This window comes from Choristoneura fumiferana, chromosome 11 (assembly GCF_025370935.1).
Source record: "Choristoneura fumiferana chromosome 11, NRCan_CFum_1, whole genome shotgun sequence".
Classification (NCBI taxonomy): Eukaryota; Metazoa; Arthropoda; class Insecta; order Lepidoptera; family Tortricidae; genus Choristoneura; species Choristoneura fumiferana.
In genome coordinates this window covers 3,298,673-3,310,288 of record NC_133482.1, presented here as the reverse complement: position 1 = coordinate 3,310,288, position 11,616 = coordinate 3,298,673, and the positions used below count along the sequence as shown (strand labels likewise).

Genomic DNA, 11,616 nt, shown 5'->3' with positions numbered 1-11,616 from the left:
GACGTGGAGAATAAGAAAGCCGGTGAAATAACTGGCACTTGAGGTACATCTTAGGTCTCTTACGTGGTGTTGCAGATGTTTATGGGTGGTGATGATCTCTTTCCATCAGGAGACCCACTTGCTCGTTTGCCATCCAGTCGAAAAAAAACAAAAAAACAAATGTTTTAAAATGTATCTCGATTTTTCCTAACTGTAACAACTTGCTGGCTGCAGTACGAATGGGCGGCTCGACCTTAGTACCACACTCCCACAGTATACCAGCGTCAAATAGTAGTTTTGCTACTATGTTTCGTATGGTGAGTGTTGTGTGTTATGATGCTGTAGGTGTCCATGGGCGGCGGTGATACTTTCCATCAAGCTATTTGACATAAAAAACTTTACCACCTTTTTTAGGGTTCTGTAGCCAAATGGCAAAACCGGAACCCTTATAGTTTCGCCATGTCTGTCTGTCTGTCTGTCTGTCTGTCCGTCCGCGGCTTTGCTCAGGGGCTATCAATGCTAGAAAGCTGTAATTTTGCACGAACTATGCCGACAAAATGGTACAATAAAAATTCAAAAATATTTTTTTTACAGTACCTACCTACCTCTCGTAGGGGCTTTTTGTTTCCTCATCCAACCTCGTAGTGTGTGGTATCGTGGGATAGGTTTTTTAAAACCATTACGGGGTTGCTAAAGCGATTTTTCGATTCACTGATTTGTTTGCAAAATATTCAACTTTAAAGTGCAAATTGTCATTAAAATCGAGCGTCCTTCCCTCTAAAATCTAAACCGGTGGTTGGAAAAATTTGAAAAAATTCAGGATGGTAGTAAGTATATCAAACTTACAAGGAAAATCATAACGGTTAAGTTTTCGTGAGAATTATTAGAAGTTTAAGAGTAAATAGCAGCCTCAGGTATAAAATATACCTAAACTTAGAATATTCCGTACAAAATACGAAATCCTTAGAAAAATATTACTTAATTTTTTCGTAATGGCTACGGAATCCTATTTCCCGCCGGCCGGTTGTTATTTTGTTTTATGTCTGTTAAAGTCGTATTTGCAGTCATAATCATAATCTGGAACCCCTTTACGGATATTTGGTGAAACTTACCCAATCATCAGCTGAATATTTAGGATTAAGTTAAAACACAATTGGGTATAATAAGTAAGGCACAGGAATTACAGTCTCAGTTAAGAAGTATCTATTAATTGTATAGTTTGATGTCACTTTAAAAATTTATTTGTCTGAATTCATGATCATAATAAATCTTTGGTATCACACTAGTCCCATGCACTAGTTCCAAAATATACAAGTTCTACAAATCGACATAAATGTTAAACTTCTTTATACCAAAAAGTAACGATTACATGGAATTGCAGCACTTTTTTTGTTTGTGGTCTCCAGGAAAACATTCATACTTAGTTTGTGTAGCTTTACACATTATTTAAAAATCGCAAACAAAATTCCAAACACCATCAAGAGTAGAGAATTAACAACATTTTGCCCACTCGACTGCTCGTAGTATCTAAGGTCTCTGGTCGCTCGATCCATCTCCAGCAGGGCATCCATGATCTCCAGGTTATTGGGGATGATTTCTTCCGCTGGCAATAAGAAACCGTAGTCACCCAGGTCTCGAAGTTCTATGAGGTATGCCAAAGGAATATTGACCGCGTTCTTCGCCCAGTCGAAACTCGTTCCGCTCATTTGATCTGTGAATAAACAACGTTGTGATTATAAAGTAGTTATTAAATACTATTCTTTACCTGTGCCCTTTCAAAAGTAAACTATTACATAATATGTCTGGCAGTTTAAATGAAACAGCGGGCGGGATTTTGCAACAATTCTAGAGGGGTTTCCCATAACTTCCATCATCGTGTTCAACTACGTTGCATGACCAATATCCGTGCCAAATTCAAGACAAAAAAACTAAGCGGTTGAGATTTTGGCATTTTAGCCGGGTTTTGAGGGAATTTTGGAATAAAAGTTACCCTAATATTCCAAACATCCAGTTATCTTCATATCAAATTTCAGATCCGTTCAACCGTTTCAGCGTCAATGAGTTACAAACATACGAATACAGTCAAAAACCTGCACATTTATAGTAGGAAATTAAAAATCCTATGTAAGTACCTGACTTATCTGCTCTATGTAAGTATTATAACTGTTTAAATATAAGAAGTAGTTATCTTTAAATATCAAAATTTTGAGTTTTTCGAAATTCATGTGCGGAGTTACATTTCAAATTTACCTACAGCTTTGCGGTGAAGGACAAAACATCGTCCAGGCCTGCCACAAACCTGCGAAGCAGTTCAATGGTGCCGTGTGAAGTTCCCAATCCGCACGGCCCCCGTGGGAACTATGGCCCAACCCTCTCATTCTGAGGTGGTGTCCCTGCAGTGGACCGTATATAGGCTATGATGATCAAAGACGTGGCCTAGCCTATAAAAGCCAGTGCTTCAAATTTATTCTAAACCTTTGTATGTCGCTCTATAAATACGAATGTTTTCAAAATTATCTAGAACTTGGCATCCATTTAGATCTCAATTAATTTTGTCAGGGCAGCAGCAGTCATCTCAACTGGAATATAGCTCCCTGTTTTACATTTATGTTTTTGATGGCATTTTGTTTCGTAACCATGTTTCTTCTTACTCTAAATTAGGTTCGAACTCCCCTTTTAACTTTATTCATTTTAACAAATCAAAATTACTAACGTATTGTCCACTCAAATGAATGGTAGAGACTTTTACCTTAATGTTTGTCAGTTGTATTTTGCTAATCTTGTACAATAAAGAGTTTACATTACATACATACATACAAACTTATCGAAAACTCATCTATATCGAAAACTAATCTAAGAGTTTAGTGCATACAAAAAACCTTACGAGTATAATAAGGAAAGCACCGAACATCAACTTTTGACAAAGCTAAGCTACGAGTAAGCTAACCAATTTCGAACATTCTCCAACAAACACGAAACAGCTACGGACCAAATTCAGCAAAATTGTGCAGAAAGGGCAACTTACACATAACTTCCGCCGAAATACCAACTCTGTATGTGGTTCCGTACCTCCGTTGAAGTGCATCAGCTCCTCTCGCTGCGATTTCGAACTATAAAGTACCAAACAAAAATACTTTAAAAGTACTGTCTAAAGGAATGGGATATTGCTTTGATGAATTAACAGGGATATTGAGATTTTTTCACCGCGAGTTGATAAGTATTACGATAACGTCTCTGTCATACGGCTGCGCTTCCGCAAAATTAATGGGTGTCGTGACCAGCGCGTACTATCTGGCAGTTCTTGTAATGCGGATGCGGCTTTCATGCGGCTGGAATGGGCTTCATGCGTGTTTTTTGGGTGTCGATGAGTTGTATTCTGTGCTATACAGTTAAAAAAATATATGTTTATTCAGTCAATAAAACTAAATAGTATACCAGAACGAAACCTTTTTACAATCAATTTGATGTTCTATGGAATGTCTGCATACCATTTGCCGCAAAAAGGTTCTAGTCAAATGCGAGAATCAATTTCTTGGACTGAACCTAAAAATACTTCGGTTAGAAGCGACCTGCATCCACCGCAACCCCCAGGTTTTATGGTCATCCGTCCATGGATCTCGTTGGTGGATATATACGCTGCGCTTACCGATTTGTAATGTATCAGTTTGAAAAAAAAAAACAATCGGAAGATAGAATTAAGAGCAAGGCTAGCTCATGCGACCCACTTTTATCTTTGAAGGACATCTGAATTTTATGTCCGTTCGATTATGAGTACGACGGTAGTATAGATAATTCTTTAATTTGCAATAGTCAAATAGTACTAATGTTTTATTATTTAGTGCAACTGATGCGAAAAGTGTGGAGATAAAACAATATTCAGTCTAGACGCAACATTTTTTTTTTGACGTTTGGGGATTTAAACTGTTTTTTTTTTCTATTCTTTTTTCCTGTGAGCATAACTGATTTAATCAGTCTACCTAAAGCGGCAATTACACTGCGTCGTTCACCTAATGCGGTCGCCGAATTTGTTTCAAACTACTTCGGCGAACGAACGTCGTCTTAACATTAGTCTGCTCTGTCTACTGCGGCGGCCATATTCAGGCGGCGGCAACTGTCGCCCGCCGAATGCGGCCGACTACGTGTTCTTTACACTTTTAAGGTCGCCGCATGCAGCATGCGGCGAACGACTCAGTATAATGCCGCTTTACCTAGTGGGAGGCCTACTAACGCTTCCTCTTCCGGTTTGTACTCGCCCCTCGAGGACTTTCCTCCTGCAACGGTTATTTGTTCTTCTAGAGTTCTGGCTTACCCATTACCGCTTCAACTTGCATATTTTTCTAGCTATATCGATGACTTTAGTTCTTCGGCATTCCGGTTTTTATTGCGCTAAGAAACTCCGAGCATACCCCTCTCCATCGCTCGTTGTGTGACTCTGAGCCTCTCCAAGAGGCCAACAGTCAAGAACTACGTATCAGAGCTACAGATTATCTCTGGCAACACACACTGGTATAAAATGCAATACATTTCTATTTTCACTCACCATGTCGGCATAATTGTCAACTTGTAACACTTGTCCACTTGTAAAGTGACTGTGTGGTACTATCACCAACTGAGTGTAAGAGTGGAAAGCAATGTAATACACGAATCGCCCTTGAGTGTTCAAGTCCAGGACATATCGGGAGATAGCTTGAGTCTCGGGTTCGGAAGCAGGATATGGACCCGGGAACAAGTTTGAGCAAGGATCGTCTGATGTTCCAACGGCTGTAACAAAATTAAGCTTTAATTAGAAATCTTTATGAGTATGCTATAGTGTTTTAAAGTTACTTTTAATTTAACCTAACCCTTATTTTATGAACGTGTAAACGTCACTGTAAATTTCGTAGCCAACATCATTTTGTTAATTTGATTTTGTGCTGTACCGTTATTACTAAAGATTTAGTTATTTGATAAAGATGCTAAATATCAAATGATTTCAACAGGTAGTAAAAAAAATCAAGATTAAGTGTCGCAAAAATAGAAAAAAACTATAGTGACTATCTAACTCTTTCACATAAAACAACCTTGATCCTTACATTATATTATAACCTGTATATAAATTCGACCAAACAATACATAAAAACATTTCACAGTATGGCCGGTATGTTTGAATCTATCTGTAGCTATGTGTAAGTAGGTGGCTAAAACAGATACCTAGTTAAAAGATTGTTTGAAATTATACCGGCCATACTTTGACTACGTGAAATACGCAAATGTGAACTTAAACTCACTGTTCCACATGAAATCAAAATTTCTGTTGAGATCAACACCATTGCTCATATCGTCATGAGTTCCTGATTCTGCGCACGATGTAAAATTAGTTGTACTACGGTTTTCCTCCACATTCTATGCTGAAATGACAAGAACATTTGCATATGATATCAATGAAAAACATCATATTGAACAGCAAGAATTACGTAACTTTCTTTATTTAGCACATCATCAATATAAAAAAACTTAAATGTCTTATTACTTACGTGGGTAAAAGTATAAGAGTAACCATCTGGATTAACAACAGGGACGAAATGCCATTCAAAATTCCTTGCCAATGCCACCACTTCAGGATCATCGCTGGATATAAACTCTTTGATAATCCAAGTCACAGTAGCTGGTGAGATCCATTCTCTAGCATGAAGTGCACCTTCGAACATACCGATTCTTTTGTTCTCTCTTTCTGGGTGATAATTAATTACTATGCCTTTGATGTCTCTGCCTTCAACACTTTGGCCTATGACCACTGTTCTAGCTATATCTGGGAATGCATCAGCTATTTCATCAAGCCAGGTGTATATGGTTTCTAGCCTATAGTATCTATCCCACGTTAATGAAAATAATTCGTCAGCATTTCGAGCGTAACGTCTTCTGCTTGTTCCTCTAGCGGAGCTATAAACCCAGTAAGTGTTGTATCCGTTTGATCCTTTTGTACTGCCACCACTGATACTGCTTCCGCTGCCACCGCTGGGTCTGCCACCGCTGCCGCTGCTACCTCCACTGCCACCACTGCCACCGCTACCGCCACTACCACCACTGCTGCCACCGCCTCCGGTACCACGTCTGTCTGTCGGTAGCAACTGGTCGTTGATAGCTCTGTAAAATTTTATTAATGTTTTGACGAAATTTTGAAGATTATTTTGCTCTGGATTGCCTTTTAGTTTTTAGTAATTCAACATTTTTATTGAAGCTTCAAATACGTACCTATATTAGAATAGACAATTTTAAGCAGAAGTGTATTGAGTATAAGTTATTTGTTTAATTGAAAAAAAAGTCAAGTCATAGTGACACTTCGGCTTTCAATTGACAATATATCGTTTTGTTTGTCTGTTTTCTTTCTGTTGGTCTGGCTGTCTGCTACTTATTCTCGATTAAACTGCTAAATTTAGATGAAATTAAGTATGAAAATAATTTGAGACTAAAAAGGACAAATGATAGTTTTTATCCCAGAAAATTGCAAAGTTCCATGGGATAGAAATTAACAAATTTGCAAACAGAACCTAGTTCTTTTAACTTTATTTTTTAATTTTATTGTTCTAAACAAACAAATACAATATATTTTTTGCAAAAAACCTCATTTTTACGAAGTTTTTCAGTGAAGGTACAAGATTAATCGCACTGTCAAGGTTTTATACACGTCCAAAATTTCAAGTCAATCCACTACTAGAAGTAAGATCAAGTTTCTTATATTATCTGAAACAAACAAAAGAAAAAGTTTTACCTTTGCACGTCTTCAATAACGACCTTTGCTTCAATTTTAGCTTTTTCCAGCATTTCTAGGAGCTCCGCTTCCAAAAGTCCCGACACCATAATCTTCACGTTATGATTGACTTCAAAAACATCATCCCAGAATTCGGTGATACCACACCTTTTAATACTCATAAGACTTTCTACTTCATCCGCTGTTTTAGGAATAACTTTATAAACTTTGTGGCCCACATAATTTCTTATTTCAGCATTAATGGCTGATAAAACAACAAAAAATAAAGCTAAAGTTCTCAACTTCATTTTTGCAGTGCTATAGACAAATAGCAGCGACTGTGCCAGTAATGCCTGTATCTTTATAAACAGCTAAATTTAATCTTATCCGGGTGATAATAGTATAAGTAATTATCTTTTTTAATCAGTGTGAGACATGTAAAATTAATCAATAATCAATTAAATTTAAAAAATGTGACGACTATGAAAGGTATTTGTTAGTTAGCGTCTTATCTGAAGATTAAATATGCATATTTTTTTGGTAATAGGAAGTACAGGATTCAGAATAACCCTTATTAACAACTAGAGATTCCACGGGGCTTCGCACGCGTAAACTATTTGATCTGGTAGTTACAATTGAAATAAATAGTAGCCTATGTGTTATATACCAGATAATACTTTCCGCAACCTTTGGTCGTTTTGCGCACTTTTGTCGCAAGTGAGCTAAGTAATTGTTTTTAAAATAGTTTATTGATATGGACCTCCGCAAAGTAACGCCTATCAAAGAAAAAGATCGGGATTTCAAAATAATACTTTATTTGAAATGATTTGCTTCAATAACGTAGGTATTTGTTTCATTTGAAAATTAATGTTTTATTACAGCCACAATAAGAATGTTTGATTTTAAACGAAAATTTGAATGTTCCCTTTAAAAAAACATGGCCTGATCTTAGTATAATTTCTCGATTTATCGGAAATTTAACCTAAATCTGCGTCAGATCCAATCTATCGCATAGTTGAAATCTCACGAGATAGACCACAATTTTAACATACCAACCAGTTCACTTATTGTCACATAAGGCTGTTTTTACACTGGTGATCAAACCGCGTCACATTAGGCATCGTACTCACGCGCGGATCCGTGCGACGTATCGGCGCGTACGTGCGCTGATTTACGCGCACGCCCGCGACACGGCGGTGCCCGACGATAAATATAATTGTGCCTGACCCACCCAGGGAGCGAGCGGCAAGTGCGCAAGGGTCTTTACACACTGTGAAGTTCGATATAATGTTTACGCAAATAATATCGGAGAATTAACAATAAAAAAGTTCATTATTCAAACTTCGACGTTACCTTGTATTAAAAAATGTACATTCAAAGAATACAAAAGCTAGCCTTGAATCATGTAATTTTTTGTGTGCACTGCCAATTTAAGAGTACCGTGCTGCATTTGAATTAAAAAATTGCCACCAAAAACAAAATAACAAAAATATGTAAAAAATAAACAATAAATTAAGTTTGTGACAATACTTAGGTGTGGGTGTCGGTGTAATTGGGTCGTGTAAGAAATATTACGTAAGTTTTTTATGCAGAAATCAGAGCCGAAAACTCAGACAAAGTAGAGCAAACCCCGGCTACTACCTGGCTGCTTATACTTAATAACTTGACGCATTTTTTTTAATAACGCTCAATAAGTAGTGTAAAACATCATGACTAAAATTGAGTCATTAATTTGGAACCGGGTATTACTAAAACAATAGGAAGATACGTACTACTTACTAAGCCAAATATTTATTGAATCTTTAATTCCTTGGATAAGTTGAGTGGCTCTTCTTTAGTTAGCATTGTTATACTATGACCGCTGAGAGATTTGGCATAATATTATTCTGCATAACTTTGAAACGACCTAATTAAACAGTCAAATAATATTTAATCTACGTAAATTAGCTTAGCATTACATTCCAGGACTGAGTCGTCAACGTGACAAAATGTCCAATGGACGTATTGTTTAATGGTCATAAAGTACGAGTGTCAAAACGTACAAATGTCAAAATGTATAAAACGAAATGGCCAAAATGTTTTGGTGACAAATAATGTCAAATGTCATTGTTAAAATGTATGCGAGTCCGAATATGTATATGACAAAATACTTATGTCCAAATCATTAATTGTCTCAGGGTCAAAAAGTAAAAATTAGGTACATTTTAACACATCATGCTATTTAACACCAGTCAAAACATAGCTTTATAAGATCACAGTTGTACAAGCAATGGACCAGGAAGACGGCTACATCAACCGAACGCAGCCTTTGAATATTGCAAAATTAAATACCACTCTACCAGCCAATACGATTCTTATGCTAAATGCATTAAAGTTCGAAATATATACAAAGATAAAATTGTACTCCAACTGCGGGACTCTGTTCAATAGGTTTGTAGTGGTTTTTTTTATTGGCATATTATTGCGACAAATGACAAAGGAATGTTGCCAATAAATATAAATTAACTTTTACCCGCGGCTTCGCCCACGCAGACAGTTTTATAGGTGCTAGCAAATATTTCAATTTTAGTCCATTTATCCCACAGGAACATTTTACTGGGATAAAATGTATCCTATATCCTAGTCTAGGCCACAACCTATCCATGTGCAGGATTTCATCAACATCCGTCCAGCTGCTTACGGGTTGAGTAATAGTAATAATATTAGTCGGATGTAATTACAAAATAAAAAATTATATTACGTTTTTATTTTAACTGCAGGTCGTTTAAAGTTCTCCAATACAAGTCAGTTTTATCTTGATCTAAAAATGGTACTTAATATTAGATTTTCAAATAAGTACTACTAGCTGGAAAATATTATATACCCTGGAGGGAAACAGCCTTAAATCCTTTTATTAGGGCTTTTTACTTAAAAACCGCCTCTTAGCCGTGGTGGCCTAGTGGTTTGACCTATCGCCTCTCAAACAGATATTCAAACCCCGGCTCGCACCTCTGAGTTTTTCCAAATTCATGTGCATTACATTTGAAATTTACCACGAGCTTTTGAAGGAAAACATCGTAAACTGCACGAACCTGCGAAGCAATTCAATTGCTGTGAATTAATCGCACTGGGCCGCGTGGGAACTATAGATTCTTTAGCATAAGTTCTGAGAGGAGCCTTAGCAACGTATATAGGCTGGATGATGATGATGATGACTTAAAAAAAACTCACAAACTTTTTCATTTAATTTTTAATTACAAAATAAAAAGTTAAGTTCTACGTCATAATAGGGTAGGTACATATTTTAAAGAAACCAACAGCTGCTCATAAGGACCCGAATTACAAAATAAATGACAAAAACAACTTCATTAAACTGTAGGCGATCCCCGCATTGTATCCCCAGATCTTCAGGGATGTTAAAGAACAAAATAATTTACGATCAGCAGGGAACCGCTTAATCAGCGTTCGGCTCATTGTTAACGCGCTCAGCTCGAATAATGGCGCTATTGTCTCTTAGTATCGCGATAAATGATTGGCGCAAGTAATGAGAGATGAGGCTAGGTCTAACTATGTAATGTATGTATGTAAGAACTGAATGAGAGTGGCCGATGATCGTGCTCAGTGGCGTGCAATTGGAGAGGCCTATGTCCAGCAGTGGACTAAAATCTATTAGGCACAATCCCCTAAACTTCCAGTCTATCTATTTTGTCCAATTCTCAAAATGTCTATTCTCCGCAATTAACATCCAATTCTCCAGATGTCCAATTTCCTGAATGTCTTCCGTCTGTCTCGTTCATTTGTTTTTATGGCTTTTGTCCTGTAACTCCTAACCTAACCTGCTTGAGCCGGAAACTTGAAAAAACATGGTTAGGTTAGGTTAGAATTGCGTTAGGCTATGCCAGCCGCGTAAAACATAAGCTCCACAGAGCAGAGCTCCGTGGACCTTGAGTTTATAGAATTAAATTGACAAACCAGAAAATGACGAACAGAGACCGATTGATATTCGGGTAAATAAATGTCGGGAATTAGAAAAAGGGTAAACAATCTTGACGACTCTTTTTATTAATAGCGTTTTTAACAGCAACTGTTACTTATTATACCAAAAGCATGTAAATGATCATTTATGTTCTAGCTATTTGTTACTTATTTGCTGTGACTTATTTTTCAAAACTGTTTTTCACCAAAAAAATACACTTCAAGATCGCTTACCTTCTTTCTATTTAATGCTAAAAAACGAAATATAGCTCGAAGAAAACTTTACACAGATGACAAATGTTGGTTGTTCATTGTGGCGCTCTTAAAATTAGTGAACATCATCAGTTCGCTTAGTTTTGTAAAATCTGTCTATGTTTGTACCACACAAGATAACGTTATAAATGAATTCTTCGCAGACAGAACCGGTACCAGCTACGTAGGCAAACAAACTTGCTAACATTTTCAATTGTTCCATCCCTCTATATTTGCACCACACGTCCCTATCGATAGCTCCTTGTATCGCCCCGCCCGCACCACACGTTTGTACCCCCCAATTGATTAGTTCCCGATAATATAGCTAACTTCAACTAGTATGCTTAGTGCAACTGACACTGTTTGTAGTTAGAAACGCTAATATACTTAGAGTTTCAAAGGCAGATATAACATGGATCATGATGTGATCGGGAAGAAGATGGTTGCAACTTACAATATTACGCTTACAAATAGTAAGCGATATAAAAACAGGTACATAAAGAGAAATTAAGCAAATTAATATTTGTGAATTATTAAGCAAATAAATATTTTTGTATTTTTGTATGTTTTTTTTTGTAAATATATATATATATGCTTCACGGCAGGATTAGCGAGCAAGATGGTGGTAGCAACCCGCGGGGCCTTGCACAAGTCCTACCACTTCACCTGCTTGCCAATAATACTCATCAATGTAATCAAACGTA

The 11,616-nt window shown here is 36.9% G+C and overlaps 1 pseudogene; it reads right to left on the bottom strand.

Moving 5' to 3' along the window:
- Positions 1-1,159: 1,159 nt before the first annotated feature.
- On the bottom strand, positions 1,160-7,063 carry LOC141432494 (zinc carboxypeptidase-like; annotated as a pseudogene).
- Between the last annotated feature and the right edge of the window lie 4,553 nt (positions 7,064-11,616).